At 36.7% G+C, this 26,252-nt stretch overlaps 1 protein-coding gene across 8 annotated transcripts in view; it reads right to left on the bottom strand.

Annotated features, from left to right (window-relative positions):
• Positions 1–26,252, bottom strand: part of WDFY3 (WD repeat and FYVE domain containing 3) — a 262,893-nt gene that overhangs the window by 203,610 nt on the left and 33,031 nt on the right. Inside the window, exon 1 of one of the 8 annotated variants that reach the window (XM_032631807.1) lies at positions 22,390–22,411. The exons of the other annotated variants lie outside the window; for them this stretch is intronic. The gene's annotated coding sequence lies outside the window, so the exon portion shown is untranslated. Of the gene's footprint in view, positions 1–22,389; positions 22,412–26,252 lie in introns of those variants that run through there. 8 annotated transcript variants of the gene reach the window in all.

Genomic DNA, 26,252 nt, shown 5'->3' on the forward strand with positions numbered 1-26,252 from the left:
GGGCTTCCCTGGTGGCGCAGTGGTTGAGAGTCCGCCTGCCGGTGCAGGGGACACGGGTTCGTGACCTGGTCCGAGAAGATCCCACATGCCGTGGAGCGGCTGGGCCCGTGAGCCAGGGCCGCTGGGCCTGCACTCCACAACAGTGAGAGGCCCGCGTACCCACCCCTCCCCCCCCCAAAAAAAAAGAACTAATAGGACAGATAAAAATAGAGACAAATTTAGCTATGGTGAAATAAAAGAGCCATGAGAAAATGTAAAGCAAAATAAAACCCCAGGACGTGGACTCAGGAGAGAAAAAAGCAGATATATACCTAAATAACACATCCAAAACAAGAGGTAATATACCAAATAATAAGCAGAGATCTTCAATTTAAATGACTGTGATGTTATTTTCTATTTTACAAATAGAAAAAACTATAAGCATATTTGTAAAACTTTTTTATAAAAAAGCATTTCTATCTATTGAAAAAGATTTTCTGAAACTTAATATTATGTCTGGGGTTAAAATAAATACTGCAAAGAAGACGATACAGTAAAAGTAAGTATCCCACCACTGGGCCCTAGTTGGCCTTCCCAGAATTGATTACTGGTTTTCATTTCTTGAATATCTTTGCAAAGCTATGTCACATGTGTATAAGCATAAAGATAGATAGATAGATATTATATGTATGCTTATTTAAATAGCCTATTAAAAATAAACAATATGTGAAGATACATTTGTATTTCCTAAACATGGTATTATATCAAGCAAATTTATAATGATAGCACTAAAAATCTAGTCAATTAAAAAAGGCATTTCTACTCACAAGAAATGTGCAATCTTAATTTGCCAATAAACTTAATGGTAGTAAAGATTAAAAACAAAACCCCACTAAATTCTCTTCCCATACACTGATCTTTAGGGGATTCCTTGGATAACAGGTTCTGAATGTGTGAGCACAATAAGGCCCATTTCCCTGACGGTATTTTTAACTCAAGACTTGAAATCTGGGCTCCAACTGGAAAGAGGGGCAGGGAAAGATTATGAATTAGTCTCTAATTCAGAACATTTTACTCGACATGGCTAGCCCAGGTCCACTAATTATCTTATACATGAGGGATTTTCAACCTGGTTGAAAATCTGATTCAAATCTGATTCAACCTGATTCAATCAGAATCAAGTAAGGGCCCTGAAAAAAGATTCTGATGCCCAGGACCCACCCCATTCAAATCAAAATCTCTGGGGCTGGAGCCCAGGCATTGCTTTCACAGCTTCCCCAGTTGATTCTAACATGCACCCAGGGTTGAGAATAGAAACGTAAGATCAGATTTTATGGAAGGCACCCTTAACCTTTTTATCTTGTTACTAAATAATGTTCTAGTATGGGAAATGTACTTTTAAAACTCTTGGGCAGGGCTTCCCTGGTGGCGCAGTGGTTAAGAATCTGCCTGCTAATGCAGGGGACACGGGTTCAAGCCCTGGTCCGGGAAGATCCCACATGCCGCGGAGCAACTAAGCCCGTGCACCACAACTACTGAGCCTGTGCTCTAGAGCCCGCGAGCCACAACTACTGAAGCCCACGTGCCACAACTACTGAAGCCCGCGCACCTAGAGCCCGTGCTCCACGGCAAGAGAAGCCACCGCGATGAGAAGCCCACGCACCACAACGAAGAGTAGCCCCCGCTCACCGCAACTAGAGAAAGCCCGCGCACAGCAACAGAGACCCAACTCAACCAATAAATAAATAATAAAAATGTAAAAAATTAGAAAAAAAAAACTCTTGGGCAAAGGTGGTTCTAAATCATCAGTGTTCCTCACATTGGACAAAGTGACATGGGAAATCTCACAGTGCAGCACTCAGTAGAGCATCACCTCACATTCTCTGGACAAGCCTAACAGCCCAGTACAAACCTGCTCCGAGTAACTGCATTATGGAAGAAACAGGATCAAATGGTGGAAATGCTTTTAAATCTCCCTGATTTACAAAGAAGTTTCACACTTAGAGACAACCTAACTTATATTAAAATTTAACAACCAAACAGCCAGAGACAATGATTACTGCTTGACTGCAAAAATTCAGAAGTGAAGTGAACAAATTAGACCCCCAAGAAGTTGCATACTCAACATCTCTTTTATAGGGATTCTAACCTAGGGGACACGGAAGAGCTTAAGCCTGTGATGTCCAATATGGCGGTCACTAGCCATACTTTATAACAGGTACCTCCTATAAAAAAAGCATATATAAACAGTAGCACTTCCCACCCACGGACATAACCTTTCAACCATCACATCAAAACAAGTAGGACTATGATTAGTACCAAATGTTCTCCTACCTCTTTGATGCTGTCATGGTCCTGGGGCTTCACTGCTTTTTCAGAAGAGCATAACTAACCATAAACCATAACCAGAAAGATACACCTCCTTTGCTTTATTCACCATCTCCAATTTCATTAGCTGGTGGTACATCCAAGATTCTTTGCCTTCCTTTTAACCCCACACCCCTGCTTTGTGGCAATGGGAATCACAACAAAATACTACTAATGGAAAGCTAATTCTGCATCCCACAGAAAAAACAAACAGAAACAACAGCTTTCCAATAGCAACTGTAGAATGCTGTTCCTTAGAAGAACTCCAAGGCATGAGCATAAACCTAAGATTTAATACCTAATTTGTCATCAGGAACTTCACAAAATAAAGACAATGATCTCCCAGATGGACTCCCATTATGGATAAACAATCTGGGTTTGAAACTGAAAAAATGAACAAACACACATAAAGAGACTGTATGTCATGGTGTGATGGCAGTCTATTCAGTCACACTCAATTTATAGGAAAAAAGTCAACTGTTTGATTTTGAAATCTAGCAGCTCTGACTCTGATTCTCTGTTCTTAATACATTCCTGAAAAAAACAACCTCCCTGCAATATCTCATCATATCTTAAGTAAGTCAAATAAAAATTACTGAAATTTGGGTATGTACTTTATCTGGGAAGACAAGATTCCTCTAAGCAAAAGACCTCACATGGGGCTTCCCTGGTGGCGCAGTGATTGAGAATCCGCCTGCCGATGCAGGGGACACGGGTTCGTGCCCGGGTCTGGGAAGATCCCACATGCCGCGGAGCAGCTGGGCCTGTGAGCCATGGCCGCTGAACCTGCGCGTCCGGAGCCTGTGCTCCGCAATGGGAGAGGCCACAACAGTGAGAGGCCCGCGTACCGCAAAAAAAAAAAAAAAGACCTCACATGAACATGAATAAAAGTAGAAGGCAAAAAAGAGTCACAGTGTAAGACAAGACCAAAGTCTGTCTTACCATAAATTATATAGGCCTGATGTGTGAACTATAAGGTCTGCGTTCATTAAAATTCCATAATTCAAATATTATTAAACTAAGTACTTAAAAAAATCAATAAACCAGCAGGTTCTTATCAAGTTAAATATATTGATCATGTAGCTGGCAATCCTGTTCTTAGAAATTTACCATAGAACAGGGGTTGGAAAATTATGGCCATGTGCCATACCTGTTTTGTAAATCAAGTATTATTGGAACACAGCCACATCCATTCTTTTTTGTATTGTGTATGGCGGTTTTCATCCTACAAGAGCATAGCAGCTGCAACAGAGATCATATGGCCTAAAATACAGCCTATCTAGTCCCTTACAGAAAAAGTTTGCTGATCTGTATAACTTATGATCATATAAAATTTATACACAAATGTTTACAGCAACTCTATTCATTATGACCAGAAAAATGGAAACAACCCAAATGTCCTTCAACCAGTTAATGGATATACAAACTGTGGCACACACGTAACTCAACAGTAAAAGTGAATAAACTTGATACACACAATAACTTGAATGATTCTCAAAGGCATTATGCTGACTGAAAGAAAACAGTCTCAAAAGGTTACACGCTGCATGATTCCATTTATATGATATTTTTAAAAAGAGAAAACTTTATTGATGAAGACATATTAGTGGTTGCCAGGGGCTAGAGGTGGAGAGAAAGTGTATAAACAGATGGGACAAGGAAGTTTTAGGGGTGGTAAAAGTGTTCTATGTCTGTATTGTGGTAGAGGTTACACTAATCTGTGTATCAAAGTTCATAGAGCTGTACTCCAAAGAAAGATAAATTTCACTGTGTAATAATTAGAAAAATAAAAATTTTATATAACAGTATGTTAGGTTAAAGAAAAACAATAAACTAATAAGGAAACAGACTCCAAAAATTCAGGCCAAAGAATGAGAGTTTACCAAGAAAGATCAGATCAGCAAGTGTGGTCTAGGTCGCTATACTCTTGGGTTTTATTCCTGGTTTTATCATTGAATCACTATAAAGCATTACATCACAGAGAAATACTCTCCGTGATTTTTGTACACACAGTTTGACAGGTGATATCTGAGGGTGAACATAAAACCCTCAATGCAATACTTCCCCTGTCAAATATGACATATCACATGAAGAAATACTGCAATCAAGTTATCTCAGAATACCTCCACTGTGCTCTCCAGATTAGCCATAAATATACAGGTATGTTTTATATCATAGTTGTCAGCCCTTTTTCCACACTCATCATCTCCAAGCTGTCTAGAAAATCTGACATCTTATTCCATACACACATCGAAAGATTCTACCATATATGTTTTAGTTCTGTACAAGGTCTCTAACTTTCTTTTCGGCAGCCAGACCTGCAGACTGCCCATGGGCAGTGTGTAAACTAACTGCCAACCACATTTAATCAAAAGATAAATGTGGCAAATACAAAATAATTTTCAGGGAAAACAGAGGTATGGGAATTAGTTCTTTCACAGACTCAATAATAAAAACAACTTTTAAATTAGTTATATATTTTGTAAATCCAATAAAATAGGTTAAAAAAAATCAAACATGAAAAACTAGAAGATTAAGATCCCTGTACCAGTAAGAACACTCAAATTGATTGCTTCCATTGTGTATAATTAACAGACCATGTCTCAAGTTAAAATCTGGAAGACAAAGGACTCAGGAATGACCACTAATTGTAAATCATTTACATCGACATCAAAGAGAAGAAAAATTTTTCATCATGACAGAAAACACATCCAAAAGTCTCTAGCTTTTTGCGGTGACTTTAAAATGTCAACAAATTCTTAGATACCTTCAAAAAGAGGAGCTTATCTCCCTTCCTCCTGAATGGGGACTCCTAACAAACAGGATGCTGGGAGTTAACACTATGTAACTTCCAAGACTAGGTCATTAGAATGAATTCAAATCCTAGCTCTGCTATTTACATTAATTCCTCTTTCAGGTCTATTGTCAGGATCAGAGATAATGTGCGTTAAGCTGTTTACGTGATGCCAGAACATTCAAAGCTTAACATATAGCTTCTAACAACCACTTACATATAGTTCTCAAAGGCTCCTGGAAGGTGTGTATTATCAAAAGTTAAAGATGAAAAATGTTTATTATGTTGTTAAATGAATGAAAGTCACAAATTGCTGAAATCAAATGAAACTACAAACAGCATAAGACTTTAGAAAAAAAATCTTGCTTTCTATTAGGTTGGGTTATGTAAAATGAGATTTTTGTTAGGTCAGAAACAGTAGACTACCAGCAATTTTATATGGTTAAACCTAATGGTAGCTATACAAAGAAAATACATGTAGGCATAGAAATATTATGGAAGAGGCATTTTCTTATTACCAAAAACTGAAATAAATTTATATCTCACAAGTTATGGCATAAGAAAAACTGAAGCCAAGATTGCTATATAATGAACTAGTCAGTCTTTTTTTCACAGCCATTTTAATATGTCAGTTGTTAACCCAGCCTATTCTGAGATCAAACAAAAGTTAACTATATTTGTATATAGTTATAGCAGTCTCTATCAGAAATATCACTAGGAGGCATTGAAAGTGAGGGAAATAATGGCTTACAGAAATGCCTTAAGAACAATTAATTCAAAGACTTTTAGATTATAGTGAAATATAAAACATGTTTTTCAACAAGCAAGAGACTACTCTCTCCAAATCAGACAAAAGATGGGTCTTATAAAAGTTCAGAAAATAATTGGAAAAACAGCACCTTGAAACAAAAACACAAATTCCCATTCATTTAATTAACATTCACTGAGAGCCAGATGCTGGATGTTGCCATGGAGGTAAACACAGAGAAAACACTGATAGTTAAAATATGTTCATGGAAAAAAGGAGAAAATACTGCTCATTATGAGCTCCTTTTAATTTATCATTTTAAATTGCAAATATTCTGACAATTAAATTCAATAGTAATGGAATTATTTCTAAAGATCATATATCTTATGCTTAAAATCCAATTTATTTATGACAGTTATGTTCTAGGCACTCATTTAATATTCAAAACAACCCTATAAGTACTGTTATTATCCTCATTTTAACAAAGAGTAAACTGAGGCATAGAGAGGTTAAGCAAGCAGCCCAAGGTCACAAGACCAGTAAATGGTAGAGCCTAGATTTAATCAGGCTGTCTGGCTCCAGAGTTAGTACTCTTAATGACTTTATTATGCTACCTCTCATATTCAAATTCATTAGGTTACCGCTCAGATTCAACTTTATTAGCATGGATCCAAAGGCAGCTGACTTTCTGATACCAACTCTGACAAGCAAGGCAGAGGACTGAATTAAAATAAACTATTATTCTCAGGCACAGTATTTAAAAATCTCTGACTCATTAATCTGTTAATAGCTTTTCACTGCACAAACTGGCAAATTATTTGTTAGAGTGGGTAACAAATCTGAACCAAAGATCACTCACATGGACAAAGACAAAATATCTACTGGTTCATGAACCTAAGTATGATGACCCTGATTTAGACACAGACAGATGGAATAGATCAAACAACCAAAAGAAACAAAAAGAAAATTTTAGGTATAGAATACATGCACAAAGGCTCAAAGATGATCCAGAAGTCCTATTTTGGGGAGTGAACGTTCGAGAAGTTCTTTGATCATTACATGTTCTGCTATGGACTGGCAAACTACAGCTCATGGGCCAAATTTGGCCCACAGCCTGTTTTTGTAAATAAAGTTTTATTGCAACAGAACTATTTTCAGATGTATTGTCTAAAGCTGCTTTTGTTGGAACAGCAGAGTTGAACAGCTGCAACAGGGACTGTATGGCCCACAAAGCCAAAACTTTACAGAAAAAGTTTGCTGACCTCTTGTGTTATACTCAACAAATCAAGTAGAAAACAAATGTAAAAAACATGATCAGTTCTTAAAAAACTGATTCTTACTTTACATAAGCATTAATTAATATCAAATGCATTCTATGGCTAGAGACTTGCCATTGAAGGGCTACCAAATTTCATCAAACCCAAGTTACCATCAATTATAAGACTACTGTTATTTTATGTACCACCAAGAAAAAACACTGCCAATTAAAAAAAAAACATAACTTCCTATTATATCTACTGTAAGATGATTCTAGTTTCAAAATTCTGCAAATGAGATAAAAGTGCATCTTAGAATTGATGAAATACAGTACATCATTCTACAATGATTTAAATTCGTAAACGAAAGGTAATAAGGTTGTAATAAATCTACTAAACGGGATTTCTTATCACAGGGTATTTGAAGACACAAGGAGTTTCTCTGTAATACTGTGCCAATACCTATAGGTACCGAGAAATATTAATAAAGAACAAAGGACTAAGGTTTTGCAGGCTGTCCCACGTGTAGGGCACTAGGCAAGGAGGTCTACTGTAAGCCCCACTGTACAATGCACGTTGGTCTTTCCAAAACATTGGTAGCTGTATTGGGTACATTTAGGTGACAGAAAACTGAAATAACACATAAGGAATACATGTTTTCCTTTTGATATTAAACACATGATCACTTATTTCAAAGCAAAGGGACACCTCTAGAGAATTTTCCATAGCAGAGCATACATGAAGAGAATTTGAGTCACTGCTTTTACTTGGAAGGAGGGAGGGAGAGAAAGGGAAGAGACAAAGAGAGCAGGAAGGAGGGAGGGAGGGAAAGGATGAATTAGAAGCAGACCTCATAGATTCAAATTTAACACTTTATTTTTGCCTTCAAAGTATTAGATTATCCAATTTTATATCTGACAACGAACAATTTAATATGCAATTGAGAACTCTATGTTAATAATTACAAAGCTTCAATACATAAGAGTGAAAATTTTTATAATACTGTTTAAATTCATTCTCATACTCATTAGATTTCATATTTCAAAACAAACCTTTAGGGCTTCCCTGGTGATGCAGTGGTTGAGAGTCCGCCTGCCGATGCAGGGGACACGGGTTAGTGCCCAGGTCTGGGAAGATCCCACATGCCGCGGAGCGGCTGGGCCCGTGAGCCATGGCCACTGAGCCTGCACGTCCAGAGCCTGTGCTCCGCAACGGAAGAGGCCACAACAGTGAGAGGCCCGCGTACCGCAAAAAAAAAAAACAACCCTTTATCTTAGTATCTCATTATTTAAGAGATAACCTTCTTTGAAGGCAGCAGAGTTATGACAGTCTAAGAAAAGCAGGACAAAAACAGTGTATGAACATTTAGCAAAGAATAGTTTTCAGATATTTAAGAAACTATGCTACACACCCATATATTTATGTGTTACATGTCTATATCTACCTTTCTCTCTAACACTGCATGAGAACAGGGGGAATGGCATTAAATATAACACCTGTTTCAGAGTGGCTCGCCTGCTCACAACACACATATAAACAAATTAAAAGCAAGGAAAGGGAAAATAAAGAATATTGAGTATTTACTATATACCAGACACTGTCCTAGGCGCTTTGGATAAATTAATTCATTTAATCTTCAAAATAACTCTCCTCTTACTTCCTTTAGCAGATAAGGAAACAGAGGCTCAGAGAGGTAAAATTCCAAAGTCATACAGCTAGTAAGTGGCTTAGTTATTCATTCAAGAAGTGGCTGGGTGGAGCTTTAAACTTTTTTCTCATATACTACACTACTGTCAAATTGAAGGAAAGAAAGTATACGTATCTTCAATATATATTAGAAATAAACCAAATTTTCTGTGCTGTAGTTTTGTCTTTTGTTGTTTCACAAAATAAAGCAAGAATGTTGCCCACACATGCAAATTCTAAAAGCCGGAGTTCCTAGGGCATTCCCTCCCTAGAAAGGATCTCAACCATTCCACAACTTTAAATACCATCTGTATATCTCCTCTCAAACCTCTGAGCTCCAGGACTGCATAACTGTCTGCCACCTGACATGTCCACCAAATGACTTGCAGACATCACAAAATTAACATTGTCAAAAATAAACCCCATTTTCCTTCTCACTGAGCTCCAATCTCATTTAAGAATATTACCATTCACTGGTCTGCTCAAGCCAAAAACCTGAGTATTGTCCATACTTTCCTTCTCCCTCACACTCCATGTTAAGTCCCATTGGTTCTACCTACAAACTAGACCTCAAACCCATCCTCTTCTCTCCCATCACTCTAGAACAAACCTCCATCATTGTTCATGTGGACTACTATCAATATAATGACCTCCTTACCATTTTCCCATTTCCCCTCTCTTCTCTTTTTTTGCAGGCAAAAAAGCTTTCTTTGGGGGGTGAGGGGGTTAGCACAAATCATAACTTCAAAATCCTTCAATGGTTTTCAATACGCTGAATAGAATCCATATTGCTTATCATGGACTCTTAAGCTAGATAATATGATCCCTTTCTACCTTTCAAACATCATTCCACTTTCCCCCCCGTGGACATCTCCAGGCATCCTTTCAACTCCTCATATACCAACTGTTCACACTGCAGGGCGTTAAAGCTCCTGGCAAGGATAACTCCTTCAGTTTTCAGCTTCAAGGTCACTTCCCCTGACAATCTTTTTCTAACAATGTGGAAGTATCTGTCTTCCCACAGTCCTCTGTCACTTTGCTTTATTTCCTCCATAGATATCTATTTATCTATTACCTGCTCTCCAACAGACGAACTCCAAGTGGAAAAAATATGTCTATTCTATTCACCAGTACATACCCAGCACCTAGTAAAATGCCTGGCACATATTAGGGACTCCAATTTTTCTTGAATGAGCAAGTTATATATATTAGTCTAAAAAGACTAATTTTTGTACAATTAACTTAAACTGTTTTAAGCTACAAGTTTAAAATATTATCATTTTCTCTTAAAAGTATGTAAATATGGCTCACAGATAGATGTGTTTGATTTTTTGAAGACCTACAATAAGCCTTAAAGCAGTGAATACTGTGTCACATTCATTTTAGACAATATAAAACTTAGATGACTTTCTTATTTTATTTCCAGAATCTAAGTGAAAAAGCTACAATAAAATTATGAATATTTAGAAAATTAGCTCATTTAAATAACTGTATTTATGTGCAATCTAGTTATCAAAAATAAGTAAAATATTAAATGGGAAAAGAATTTGAAAAAGAATAGATACATGTATATGTATATCTGAATCACTCTGCTGTACATCTGAAACTAACACAACATTGTTAATCAACTATACTCCAATATAAAATAAAAAGTTTAAAAAAATAAAATATTTTAAAGGCATACATTTAAAATTTATTTCCATTTGAACAAATGCATTTCAAAAGGAGGGAAAATGACCTATTTTGGTCACGTCCAAGGGAGAATCATAGATTACTGTTCCACTCTGTGGTGGTTAGTTGTAAAATATAGCCACAAATTCTGATACTCCTCCTTTCAAAGGTTGAGTCTCAAAAAAAAAAAAAAAAAAAGTTGAGTCTCTTCTTAATTGTGAGTTAAATTTAGTGACAGAACAGAATGTAATGGCAGTGACTGTGTGATCATGTTATAAAAGGCACTGTGGCTTCCTCCTTGTTATCTCTCTTGGATCACCTGCATTGAAGGAAGCTGACTTCCGTGTCATGAGGATACCCAAGCAGCCCTATGGAGAGGGCCTGACCAACATCTTGATGACTACAGCCTCATGAGAGATTCCAACCCAGAACGACCCAGCTAAACCACTCCTGAATGGCTGACCTACAGAAACTATAAGATAATGAATGCTTGTTTATTTTTTTTAAGCTTTAGGGTAACATATCATAGCGATAGGTAACATTCATTCATTCATTCATTTATTCAATAAATATCAATCTGTGCCTATTATGTCCCAGTCACCAGGCCCCAAAGATACAGAGAACAAATAAGACACTATATGTATCACAGAGGGGATGAAATTAAAAAGGCTGGTAATAAGGTAAAAGTGCTTTTAATTAAAAGGTAACTAACAAGACCCTACCTGTATACCCAGCACATAATACCAGATTTCAAAAGAAGAGAGAGGAAGATGAGGAGAAATTGTTGCAGGAGGCAAGAATGGTTATGGGTATAAATATCTACACGTAAGGGGTGAGGAAAGCACAAGAGACAACACCTGAAGGGACTGGACATAAAAGCTCCAACTGGGTAAAGAAATGTGTGATATACCATACTCCGGGCTTTATCTAAAGGCAGTTAGGGAGGCATTGAGAATTTCTAAAAGGAGAGTAAGAAAATTAGATTTGCATTCTACAAAGAGGACTCCGGCTGCAGTATGGAAAAGGGCTCCAAAGGAGCTCTTTCTAGTGAAGACAGTTAAGAGGAAATTGCAGGGACTTCCCTGGTGGTCCCATGGCTGAGACTCCACGCTCCCAATGAACGGGGCCCGGGCTCGATCCCTGGTCAGGGAACTAGATCCCACGTGCATGTCGCAACTAAAGATCCCGTGTGCCGCAGCTAAGACCCGGCGCAGCCAAATAAATAAATAAATATTTTTTAAATTATTTAAAAAAGAGGAGATTGCAGCCATTCAGTTTAGGCAGGATGATGGCACTGAAAAATGTTAGCAACAAGAAAAAGTAGTAGGTGAAATCAATAGACATTAAAAGGTACAAAAACAGAACTTTGGGATTATATCTGAAAGTAAATGTCATCAACATCTCAAAGCTCTAAAAAAGGAAAATTACACTACTATAAAAAATATTTTGAACAAATAAAAGAAAAATCTTAATTGGTATATATTGTATACCTTCTAAATTAATAAAAATCACCAGTACATTCTGAAAATGGAAATGAATTTTAAAATTATGACTGTCCAAAAAAAAGGAGCTATAAAGTCAATATGATGAAAGTGTAAGTGGTTCTGCATCATTCTAATTCACGTGACCTAAAATTTTAAGTCATTTATAACTGATAAGCCCAACTCTATATATTTCTAACATTTTTTTATTGCTGATATCAAGTACAGTTTTATTTTTTCCCCTTTTAAGATAAAAGGACTAAAAGGATATGGCATTACCTCTCCTTGAGTATGTGAGTCAGGTACGTCAGAATACAGCTCACTGCTCTTATTTGGCTCAAGAGTTCTATTTAGTTTTTCTAAGGCTGGACTCAAATTCTTCAGGACTTCAGTGCCGACAAATTTTCAACTTAGGAACTGGCTCAAAGCTATAAAGTAAGCTCCTCTAGGACAGAGATGATGACTTCAAAATTTTTCTATCCCCCACTGCATCTGGACCATAGTAGAAATTCAAAAATTTATTTATTGAATGGATTTGCCCTAAACTGTATACTAGCAGTCTGTTTGTACACACACACACACACACACACACACACACACACACATGCACACAACTACTAAAATATTTACTGATGAAATGATGTTTGGGATTTGTTTCAAAATAATTCAGGGGTAGAATAAGTGTATGAGGATACAGATAGAACAAGACTGGCCATTATACAACTTCTAAAAAATTGTGAGACCTATTAGAAAAAAGTGAAAGTAATCAATTGAGTTATTGAGGAGGGGTATCTTTTTAATGTATGGGACAGAATTAATTACTTTATAACAAACTTTAAAGAGGTTAAATTTACTTTCTTAGAGGCTTTTGCTTTTAATTTATAGCCCAGTATTCTTGTTACAAAATATTTTTACTTCATGGTTCTAAATCCCAAATAATTTATTTAAGAACTATAGTTAAAATATTGGGGGGAATATTCTTTTAAGGGAAGGGGATACAAACCTACTCTGAAAAAACTGATGAAAATAAGATTTGTATATCAACAGAGAAGGAAAATAACAGCTGATGTTCAAGTTTTCTAAACTTTGTTGCAGTCTGAAAGGACCAAAATTAAGTTGGATATTTGTAACATATAAAAAAAAAAAAGCCTAGGGCTTCCCTGGTGGCGCAGTGGTTGAGAGTCCGCCTGCTAATGCAGGGGACACGGCTTCGGGCCCCGGTCCGGGAAGATCCCACATGCCACAGAGAGGCTGGGCCCGTGAGCCATGGCCGCTGAGCCTGCGTGTCCGGAGCCTGTGCTCCACAACGGGAGAGGCCACAACAGTGAGAGGCCCATGTACCGGAAAAAGACAAAAAAAAGGCAACCCAATTAAAAAATAGGACTTAAACAGGCATTTTACCAAAGAAGGTATACAGTCAATTAGCACATGAAAAAAATGCTCAAAATCATTAGTTAGCAAGAAAATGCCCATCAAACCCACAATGAGATACTACTTCACATCCACTAGGATGGCTATTGTAAAAAAATAACAAGTTTTGGCAAAGATGTGGAGAAATTAGAATCCTTGTGTAGTGCTGGTGATAATGTAAAATGGTGCAGCCACCATGGAAAACAGTATGGCAGTTCCTCAAAAAATTAACCACAGAGTTACCACATGACCCAACAATCCCACTCCTAGTGTGTGTATGTGTGTGTGTGTGTGTGTGTGTGTGTGTGTGTGTGTACAGAAGAGCTGAAAGCAGAGACTCTAACAGGTACTTGTGAGCCAACGTTCATAGCAGCAGATTTCACAATAGCAAAAGGTGGGAATAACCAAAGTGCTGTCAACAGATTAATGAACAAACAAAATGTGGTATATATATACAGTGGAAGATTACTGAGTCATAAAAAGGAATACGGTTCTGATATATGCTACAACATGGATTGAACCTTGAAAACATACTAAGTGAAATAAGTCAGACACAAAAAGAAGGACAAATTTTGTATGATCACACTTATATAAAATATCTAGAATATGGACATTCATAGAGACAGAAATAGAGGTTACCAGGGGCCAAGAGAAAGGAGAATGGGGAATTATTACCTAATAGATACAGAGTTTCTGTTTGGGATGATGAAAAAGCTCTGGAAATAGATAGTGGTGATGGTTAGACAACATTTGGAATATACATAATATCACTAAATTGTACACTTAAAAGTGGTTAAAATGGTAAATTTTAGGTTATTTATTTAACCAGAATTTTTTTAAATTAAAGCATTTAAGATTCAATATTATCCGTGAAACACAAAATTTAATTACACCTAAGCCTATTACAACAAAAATTTCAGATCAAGAAAAACTGATGCAGTACTACCTTCAAGATATATAGCCAACATTAATAGCAAGCATCCAACTCCACTGGCCATACTAAAAAAGCAGCTTATAAATTAACCCAAAGAAACGCATTTTTGTTTTTATAGAAAGAACTTGGCATTCAAGACAAGCTAAACTCAGAAATACTGCATGGAAATAAAAGCTAAGTTCATTGCAGGCTTGAAGTCTTCAGTTGTCTCTTTTCACTTTGTTTCTATTTCCACATGGACAACTCTCTCTTTAAACTTGGTTAAAAATGGGACTCCCAAGAAAAAATATATGCATGTAAATTTTTAATAATCAAAACTATATAATTTCTTGGTAGTAGAAACTTTTTGTTTTTTAAGATTTAATTTTACTTATTTTTGGCTGCGTTGGGTCTTTGTTGCTCCATGTGGGCTTTCTCTAGTTGTGGCGAGGGGGGGGCTACTCTGCATTGAGGTGCGCAGGTTTCTCATTGTGGTGGCTTCTCTTATTGCAGAGCACAGGCTCTAGGTGTGCGGGCTTCAGTAGTTGTGGCACGCAGGCTCAGCAGTTGTGGCGCACGGACTTAGATGCTCCGCGGCATGTGGGATCTTCCTGGACCAGGGCTTGGACCCATGTCCCCTGCACTCAGGCGGATTCTTAACCACTGCACCACCAGGGAAGTCCAGCAGTAGAAACTTTAAGTGTGCAAACCTCAATTAACAGAAACTAGGAGAAAAGGTCTTACATGCTTTTGGCAAGCAGCACGAAAGCAATCACTTAACATGCTATTTTCTAGTAAGGAATGCTACCATTTTCCAGAAACTAATAAAGAATTTGTTTCATAATAAAGTAAATCTTGAAATTCCATTTGATGTTCCTAATTCACAAAAGTAGAGCCTGCCATATATTTAGGGGTAGATACTAATCATAAAAATGTTTTAATATCATGTTGGATAGGATAAAAAGACCACCTTTTTGTGGACAAGCTATAATTTTAGAAGAGGGATGAAAAACATCATAAACTAATGCAAAACAGAAAGACAAAAAGGACAAGTCAAGAAATGCAAAATACAAGCAAAAGATAACATTTAGTCCATCGAGGCAAGTTCACAGAAATGGGCAGAGGAAAAACAGTGAATACAGACATATGCAGCAACATTCCCCTGTGATTATTATCAGTCCTCTTCATCCACTTCTTGCCAGAAAGCCTTCTGTCTTGCCATGCTCACTACCATTGTTATCCTCAGTGAAAAAAAGAAACCAAATGTGGACTTTACTTATGCAAATTATTTACAGTCATTAGATGAAGAATTTACTGATTTTCCTTCCTGCCTCTGTTAAAGTATTTTTAAAAGAACAGTGATATTCTCAGAATATGAGTACTTGCAAGTGACTATTTGGCTTCTATCTGAGGAGAAGATAAAGCTATTCTAAAACTCTAAAGCTGTAATTCAACTGGGTTTTGATGTATCAAGAATGTTGTTCCAAATAGGATACAGGCCCTTAAACTAAAATGAAATGAAGAATCCCAGAGCTTTTGTGATCTCCAGGCATTCTCTGACACTAATCATTGCCTCTCGATAAACTGAAAATGAATATACTGAATTAATAAAACAATTTCCATGGAGGCTATCAAATGAAAACAATATAATTTCAGTTTAAAATAACTGCAGTACAAAGAAAATTCGATTAAGCAAGTTAGAATTTTTGAGTGTTTTCTGTGTTATGTTTAGATTCTAGTAGCAAATTTCTGTAGGTTATCTTCTTAGATGCACTGATAAAAGATATTTGCTGGTTCTACTCTAATAACATTGAACCACGAAAAACATAAATACACTATATATGTAAATATATATGTACACAGTAAACAGTCTACTTTGACCTGAAATAAGAGATATAACTTTTAATGCATCAATCAAGCGGACCTCTCTTGAGTTACTCCACTGATCCATGGCAACATTACTACTCTCTGATTTATTATCTTTCTCAACTTTTTTCTATACAATTCAGATTTGTGGAGATGGTGGAGGTACAGAAGCCTGAAAGAGGTCAGGTCTGGTGTCAAGATCATTGAAAAGAGGCCAGAGAGCTTGGGAGGCCAGTTGGCCAAAGCCTACTAAGCTAGTCCAAACTTTCCTCTTTACAAAGATAATTCACAATAACTGAAAACCTATAAATCTAGATCATTTGGCCCAGTAGCTTTAAAAGCTATACTGAAGCTATATGATAGGTATATATAAGTGTTCATTATATGGATGTTTAAAATCTTCTGTAATAAAAAGTAAAATAAATATATTGGCATATTCTATGTATGAAATACCAGATTATTATTATTATGGTTCGGGCTTTAAAATGTAAAATTGTGAGTCAGTGAGAAACAGGGCACAGAGAATTATCTCTGTTTCTCTGGTATAGATTACTACCTCATTCCTTCACTGTGAAATACACCAAATTCATTGTTTTCTAACTAAAACTCAAAAATGCCAGGGCAATAGAAGAAATCAATTATAAATTTGACTATATAAAATTTGTTTTTAATCTTTGAATGGCAAAAAAACACCATAAGCAAAGTCGAAAGACAAATGAAAACATTGGGAGATATATTTCCAAATATACATTACAGGTAAAGAACTAATATCCCTAATATACGAAGACCTTAATAACTGAAGGAAAAAAGACCAAAAATCTTAGCAAAAAATGGAAAAAGACATGTATAAATGTCCCCATATATCTATATATGGCTCTTGCAGATCTGAAAGATATAAACTCAACTCACAGGAAAAATACACATTAAAACTATACTGAGATACTATTTCTCTGCCCTTCAGATTGGCAAAACTCAAGGGCTTGACAATATACTCTCTTGGTAAGGCTGTGGAAAAATAGGCAGTCTCATATACATTGCTGGTGAGAATGCAAAACAGTACAACAGCAGTGAAAGGGAATTTGGTGACATCTAGTAAAACTATATACATATCCATTTTACCCTTTGACCCAATAAACCCGCTCCTATATTAATCCTGAAGATACACCTCCAACAACAGAAAAAGACATATGCACAAGGTTATTCACTGCAGCACTCTAAAGTTGCAAAATATTACCTGGATAGCCAAACACAGAAGACAGGATGAATAAACTGGCAAACATACACAGAAGAACGATGGCAATCTCTATGAATTGATATGGAGTGATTTCCAGGGTACATTTTTCAGTGAAAATCACTACGTGCCCAAGTACTTATATAGACAGTATGCTACCTTTTGTGTTAGAAAAAAGTGAAATAAGAAAACATAGAGCTTCCCTGGTGGTGCAGTGGTTAAGAATCTGCCTGCCAATGCAGAGGACATGGGTTCGAGCCCTGGTCCGGGAAGATCCCACATGCTGTGGAGCAACAAAGCCCGTGTGCCCCAACTACTGAGCCTGCATGCCTAGAGCCCGTGCTCCACAACGAAGAGTAGCCCCCGCTCGCCACAACTAGAGAAAGCCCGCGTGCAGCAACAAAGACCCAATGCAGCCAAAAATAAATAAGTAAAATAAATTTATTAAAGAAAAAACCATATCTGCTCATCATTACCAAAAGAAAAATCAGAAGGATAAACAAGAAACCAATGAATGTTTTACCTACAAAAATGGAGTGTTGCTTTTGTTTTATTTTTGTAGTGGTATAGATGAAACAATTCTGAAACTATTTTAGGTGATACTCATTTAGAGCAAATGCGTAAGAATGTTGGTACTGTTAGGAGCCCATGTTCTCACTACAGAACAAGGGAGAATTGGAGAAATCAGTGTGAATTCATATTCTAAAATATACATCCAGGTTCAAACATACATCCATGAGCATATGCATGCAAATGTGTATATACATATGTACGTGTGTACATATAAAGACATATTTTCTAGCTCTGTCCCCTCACAGGGCTCAGAAGTAAATACATCAAGTAGCAACGTACATACTGTGTGTCCAGATCTTGGTTCCTACTGTCATTCCCCATTCCCCACTCAAAGGGGCCAGGCCTTCTAGGAGAAATGACTGACTCTAGGCTGGGCAGAGAAGATAAACAATGAGTTGTCTTATAAATGATGAAAATAATGAAGTGATTAAGAAAAAGTGATGCGGGCATGAAAAACGAAAGGAGGCAGCATGAAAAGAAGAGGGTCCCACTGGTGAGATCTGAGAAAATTTGAAGGCCAAAATAGTTAAGGACAGTAATGAATTATTAATCATCAGGGAAAAAATAGGAATCCATGAGTTTAATAACTAATAATATATATAGATAAATAAAAGGGCTCTTATTACAGTAGGATGCTGAGTAATGACTGGTAAAAGTAGGAGTTCTGGAGTTAGAAAAAACCATCATTTTAGAACCATGGTTCAAGCAAGCTATCATCAATGGATCCTACATGACATTTTGATGAAGAGTGGGGTATTTTAATTGTCTTAAAGTATCTGCTCAGGGATTGCTTATTAGTTGTAAGGGAGGAGAGTAACACAGTGGAGAAATCAGACAATGAAACAGGTGGTCAAATTTTATATCACAAATAAACAGCAGATGGACATTGAAAGAATACACATATATGCATATGTATTTATAAATATATACACAGAAACATTCATTTACAAAGTGAATAATAAAGCATTTGAGGACAAATGGTTAGCAATAGGTGAATCTGGAGTGAGGGTACAGCGATGTTCTTTATATTATTTTTGTAACTTTTCTGTAAGTTTGAAATTATTTCCCCCTAAAATCATTATGTTCAAAGTCTAACATATTATTTTTCTCCCTAGATTCTATTTTTTTAAATTAAACTTTATTTAGTTTTGGCTGAGTTGGGTCTTTGTTGCTGGGCGCCGTCTTTCTCTAGTTGCCGTGAGCGGGGGCTACTCTTGTTGCGGTGCACGGGCTTCTCATTTTGGTGGCTTCTCTTGTTGCAGAGCACAGGCTCTAGGCGCACGGGTTTCAGCAGTTGTGGCACGTGGGCTCTAGAGCGCAGGCTCAGTAGTTGTGGCGCACGGGCTTAGCTGCTCGGCGTTACGTGGGATCTTCCCAGACCAGGGATCGAACCTGTGTCCCCTGAATTGGCAGGCCGATTCTCAACCACTGCGCCACCAGGGAAGTCCACTAAATTCTATTTTTCTTCTATAATTTCTACATAGCGGAACAGGACCACTGTCAACCAGTCATCCAGCTAGAAACTTGGCAGTTAACCTAGATTACCCAAGGGTTTCAATTCATTTCCTTCCTTTCTTTCAACTCCGAAACCCAAAGGGACATATCCTAAGGGACTATCTTGTATATCTGTCCTGTTTTCTCCAATCATACCAAACTGGTTCAGGTCCTAATCATTTAGCATTTCTCCTCTGATTTACTGTTACAATCTACTAATGATCACCCTTTCTCCAGCCTTGGCTCTAAATCTCTCTAACCACTGCTACAGACTGCCCTTTCCCCACATGAAACCTGATCATGTCAGTCTCTATATTTCTCAACTGGTACTGAACATCGGCAGGAAAGAATGCACTGGGTCAACTTAAAAATCCCAATATTGATAAAATACACTGCTTTGGATCTTGAGATCCAAATAAGCAAAAATGATTGCCCAGAGCCTTAAGAGCTAGTCTAACATAATTGTAAACTTAGTCATGAAACAACTGCAAGAGCCATCTTGGACCCAATCCTAAAGCAATCGCTATTGAGCAATATATTCAGTGCCCGTTTTACACAAATAACATGAGATGGGACCTCTGGAAAAAGAGGTCATTAAAAGGAAAGAATGGAAAGAAAAGGTAGGGAATAGAAGGGAGGAAGGGTCAAGTATTGAAAAGTGAGGAGGGCAAAATAGAGAAGGTAACAGAAAGAAAGGGAAAAGAAAAAGAAATCTATTCTCTAGGATTTCAGGATAAAACATAGATCTGTCTCATGGTAAGATGTCAACCTTTTGAGAATTAACTAGCCCTCTTAATTGTTCCTAATGGAACAATTTCTTTATGAAATTCTACGTTCTTTATGAACAGTTGACATTTTATCAGAAGTTACTTGAGAGCAGTATTATTCATAATCAAAGTATATTCTATAAGCACTGAAAAGTATAAGCAGTTCAAGGAATCAATATAGACCCATATACTATATAAAACTATATACATATATAATATACATGTATATATTATATACAAAAGCTATAAAATATATATTTATATCTCAATTCTAGGATCCCACTTTTATACCCATATTGTAGATTTTAGATATCAGTAATAGATTCAAATAATTTTCATGTGGCACTTTAAGCCTCACAATAAAGATAAATAAAACATTTTATTTTATAAATATAAAATTTCTTTATATTTTGTACTAAGAATATAAAAAAAAGATGGCAAATATATATTAAAGAGTTCACTAAACAATTTACTTCCTCAGGGCAAAAATCTTACTTCTTATAGCTTTTTTCCAGTTTATAGAAATTATCCTCTTTTCCTAGAACTGGAACATTTTTATGAAACTGTACTTTTAGGCAGTGAAAACAAAATCAAGAAGGAAGAAAACAAACTAAATAGAAGTACTGAAGATTAAATAAGTCTTGGCGTGGTCTGCTCTCCTCACAAAAATTTTGTTTTCATCACCACATTTACTCTTTCAATAACAAGTAACATTTGTCCTTCAAACTTTAATTTAAAAATCTTGGGACTTCCCTGGAGATCCAGTGGTTAAGAATCCGCGTTTCCGGACTTCCTTGGTGGCGCAGTGGTTGCAAGTCCGCCTGCCGGTACAGGGGACACGGGTTTGTGCCCCGGTCCGGGAAGATCCCACATGCCGCGGAGCGGCTGGTCCCATGAGCCATGGCCGCTGAGCCTGCACGTCCGGAGCCTGTGCTCCGCAACGGGAGAGGCCACAACAGTGAGAGGACCGCGTACTGGGGAAAAAAAAAAAAAAAAAGAATCCGAGCTTCCGATGCAGAGGGCGTGGGTTCGATCCCTGGTCGGGGAACTATGATCCCACAGGCCGTGTGGTGCGGTGAAAAAAATAATAATAATAAAATTTTTAAATAAAAATCTTAACTGTGCGTGCACTTGCGTGCATGCATGTGGAGGGGGTGGGATGGTGGGGGGAGAGAGAGAGAGACAGAGAAGTAATACCAAAGGTCAATTCAGTTGACAGATGGTCTCTTTTGCTTGGATTTCTATAGGTCTAAGCATGTAAATATACTGTCCAATAGTACAGTAAAAACTTTTATATGCCACAAAGTTGTTTAATTAACTCTCCATACATATTGCTTAAAGAATTAAATGACAGTTGGGGCCTCCCTGGTGGTGCAGTGGTTGAGAGTCCACCTGCCAATGCTGGGGACACGGGTTCGTGCCCCGGTCCGGGAAGATCCCACATGCCGCGGAGCGGCTGGGCCCGTGAGCCATGGCCGCTGAGCCTGCGCGTCCAGAGCCTGTGCTCCGCAACGGGAGAGGCCACAACAGTGAGAGGCTCGCGTACCGCAAAAAAACAAAAAAAGCTTTCCTTCAACCAACTCTGGCCGAAAAAGGAAGCCCTTTTTCCAGAACGCCCACTTAGATACAGCAAAGCACAGGATAATCTACTGATGTCAGAGGAAGGTAAAAATCTTTAAAAGATTTTTTTTTTAATTATAAAAGATTAAAAAAATAAAACAAATAGTAACTGCCCTCAGAAAGTATGAATTCTGATTGGTTCAGAGGTAACTACAAAAATTCACTCCTATGGGGTTTTTTGGACTAGGCAATGATACAGTTAAGAAACAGCTAGGGATACCATAAGGAGAAAAACAGCTTCCTACAAAACATGTGGTTAAGACCAAATATAAAAGAACCAACTGAAAGGTCAAAAACTATGTGGAAGGAAACAAGGAAAGGAAGGGAAGGAAGGTGGAAGGAAGAGAGAACAGACTATTACAAATAATTTCAGTTATCTGGAAGAGGAAAGAACCAAAATATCCTAATCTGTACTTAAAGACCCAAAATGATTATGTAAAAAACTAAAAAGCAAACAATTAAATCAACTTAAATTAAAAGGACCTGTACTTCCTTCCCTACACATTTTGAAATCAAATAATTCTTTAACTCACCTTCTGCTTCAGCATATAGACATATTCACGACAATCCTTCATTCAGTCAAGAGATACTGAATCTTTACTTTCAAAATATGATTCCAGGTTAGGCTTTTTAAAGCTCCTCCCCGACTACACACAAAGAAGATAATAAAACAGCTTTAGAGCTTATATTTCAGAATCCCCCTCCCCCATTCCCTTTCCTTCTATATCATGTATGTTGTATAACACTTTCCATTTACAAGCTCTTAGGAGAGCAGCGGTCTTGTTTTCATTTATATAAAGCACACACACAACTAAAATGTCCTCAGGCGAAGATAGAGCTGATGTTTGACCAAATTAGGAGCAAATGTACCTGAGCCAGAAACTTCCTCCTAAATTCCCTATTTCCCCCAACTTAGGCATAGATCTTATTTCTAAACGGAGGAGTTTAGCTTTCTTAGGATGCTACGAAGCAGCCACAGTCATCTCACAACCAGATTAATATACTTAAAGATACCTTTTAGTAGAGGTCTTCATAAAACTGAGGTGCAAGGGACATTCCTACCACTGGGAACACAAGACCCAAAGGATATATCCTTTGTAAGACTAGGAAAAAAACAGGCACACCTTCTCCCACTCTTTTTCCCCAGGTCAAAACAAAACAAAACAAAACAAAAACCGGAACAGAGTGGCTAACAGTTAAAGTTTAAAAAGAAAATGAAAAGCTGACATCCTAATGTTTCCAATTTTTTTAAAAAACTGTTGTTAGTGACTACAAACTCTCTCCTCAGACCTACAGCAAAAACAGCACACTTACCTCCTCCATTCCCTTTTTCTCCCCCCTTTTAAGTCAATAATTTTAGTGATGCCTCTAAACTCATAACCTTTTATGTAAACTCTATTCTACTTTTCAAAAATAAAGTCTATATGCTAATAAAATATGTAATCAGTCAACTGAATACTAAGGGTTATATATTATCATTAACAGGACATCATTTTGCTTATATTCTATCCTTCAAAAACATAAGTAAAAATGACTTAAGGCCGATGCTTGTAACAAGAAATGGCAGCTAACATGAATTTAGCTTTTACTTACTATGTGCCAGACACAATATTAAGCACTTTACAAGCATTATCTCATTTAACCCTTATGAACGTCCATATCAATAAACCCATCTAACAGATGAGGACATAAGAAATTAAGAAATTTATACTAGGGCAAACACCTGTACGCAATGACACCAAGATCTAAACCAGGAAGTACGACTAAGTTTGGAAACTGAACCTTAATACATATTACACACCGCAGTTATCCCCTCTTATATCTACTTTTAATATTTTATACAATTTTTTAACATATTGTCAATAAAGACTGATGCATAATTTGACCTCAAAACAAGAGCCAAATAAGTGATATTCAGGATTAAAATCAACTCAATGATATAGTCATAGAAACGGTAAGCTCTAGACAATAAACCAAAAGTCTAAGGAAAAAAAAAAAGTTTCACAACATGGGTTAAAGTATGATTAAAATGATTCATATTTTTAAGTCGCAAGCTTTAAGTATTATTTCTTAAAGAAAAATTGCATTAAATTTTTAAATCTCAATTCTCCAATTTGTAGTGCTACTTTACTTTTCAACTTATTTTTTCTGATTATAAAAACCTTTTAAATCTTGTAATTTAAGCTTCACATTAAGTACATCTGTACTTTTTATACTGCACTGAGTTCCCTTCTTTGAACTTTTTAAACTCTCTTAATATATGTTTCTAGAAAGAATACATTCTACAGACTTTCATTTGTGGGTAATAGTTTTCTAAACCACAAAAAATGCTATACTATTTTTCTCATATAGAGTCTAAAGCCCAAAATCTAGTCATAAATCTATTCCCAGAAGTTTTCAAACAAGGGAGTAAATTATAAACAAAACTCTTAGCTCAATATCCTTGTAATGCAAAATACTAAAAGTTTAAAACTTCCTCTTTGCCATATCAATGCAACAGTGCTTTTTATATACGAAAAACCATTACCATTTGTTCAACTATAAGAATGAATTCCCCAGTCCACTCTATGTGTGTCAAAAGGAAGCTTTAAATCAAAAATTTTGTATGGTTTCTATTAAACTACATTCCCCTAACAAGTAAAAAGGGATATCACATAGAAATTCTATTGAATTCATACTCATTTAATTTCTGTACAGTATGAGAGAATTTTGACTTCCAAACCTACTGAGATTTAAAAATAAGTCTCATCATTTCTAATAATAACTAAACTAACATGTATGATCTATATTTATAGTAATTCACAAATAATTATAATTTTAAAACTCCTTATAAAATTCAGTCATGTAATCAGATGCTTTAGAAGTACATGCTCAATCTACCCTAAAGGAGTTAAGACAATCTTTTCTCAATGAATTTGAGATTTTCTTAGACTAAATTTACTAAAACACTGTTATTCCATGTGCTAAACACACACACACACACACACACACACACACACACATACACACACACACACACGTTAGATTAATTTATACAGATAATGCCAACTAGGTCAAATCTTGCTTCCAGAAACACAACTATACCGCCTTCCAAAACAAAGATTACAAAAATGAATCCATAACACTTTCCAATTATCTTTCCATCAATATAAATATTGAGAACTACTAGCTGGTAAATGAAGTATACATGATTGTGCCACTATATTCTGTAAAAGTAACTGTAATTGGGCATTTCCCTTAGCCAATTTGGTATACTAAATATCTTCACAAATGTCTGATAATTTCTCACACTTTATAACTTAGTTGTAGAAAGTGACCACAGAAAAGCTGATAAAATTAAAGTACTCAATAACCTACGACCCTTGCTCTTAACTATTTTAGGGAAATGAGGGTAGGCCTTTGGATATTTTATGAGAAATACCAGGTTTTACTCAGCAAAGTGAAAAATTCAGGTACCACTTGAAGAATTCTACATAGGATTAAAAAAATAACAAATTTGATGAAATGGAACAAAATTAACTCCTCTTTGCTTTAAAAAAAAAGGAAATGGTAAGAGTTAGATTTTTCCTTTTTTAAGGGTGAGGGGGTACTTTCTGATTACAAAGCTATATGGCACAAAAGTGATAAACTTCTGCTTAGAGTTTAAGACTAAAGCTTCCTGAATATTAAATAATTTATATATTTTTCCACTTAGCACATTTTCTTCTTTCTTCATTCTTATAGTCTACATAGGGAGCTTCAAAATGGCTTCCAATAACCTCCCCTCCTGGGATACACATCCCTGTGTAAGTGTGTACTGGACCTCTCCTTAAGTGTGGACTGGACCTAATGACTCACTCCTAGTGAATGGAATAGGGAAAAAGTGATGGGTTGCCACTTCCAAGACTACACTACAAAAACCAAAGGCTTACACGGCAAGGACTAGTAGGTTGCTGGCAAACAGCCAACATGAGGAACTGGGGCCTTCGGCCCGACAACCAGTGAGGAACTAAGTACTGCCGGCAAGCATGTGAGTGAACTGCAGGCAGATCCTCCTCTAGGATTTTCAGATGAGATCAGATTTGGTGGACGTGTCAAATGTAGCTTTGCAAGAGACCCTGAGCCAGAGGACCCAGCAAATGGCACCCAGATTCTTGACCACAAGAACTGTGAGATAATGTTTGTTGTTTTAAGTCACTAACTTTTGGGGTAATCTGTTATGTAGTGCTATGGCTTGAACTGTGTCCTGCTCAAAATTCATATGTTTAAGTCCTAACCCCCAGCACCTCAGAATGTGACCTTATTTGGAGACATGACCTTTACAGGGGTAATCAAGTTAAACTGAGCTCATTAGGGTGGGCCCTAATCCAATATGACTGGTATCCTTATAAAAAGGAGAAATTTGAACAAAGAGACA

This window comes from Phocoena sinus, chromosome 5 (assembly GCF_008692025.1).
Source record: "Phocoena sinus isolate mPhoSin1 chromosome 5, mPhoSin1.pri, whole genome shotgun sequence".
In the NCBI taxonomy this organism is placed as follows: domain Eukaryota; kingdom Metazoa; phylum Chordata; class Mammalia; order Artiodactyla; family Phocoenidae; genus Phocoena; species Phocoena sinus.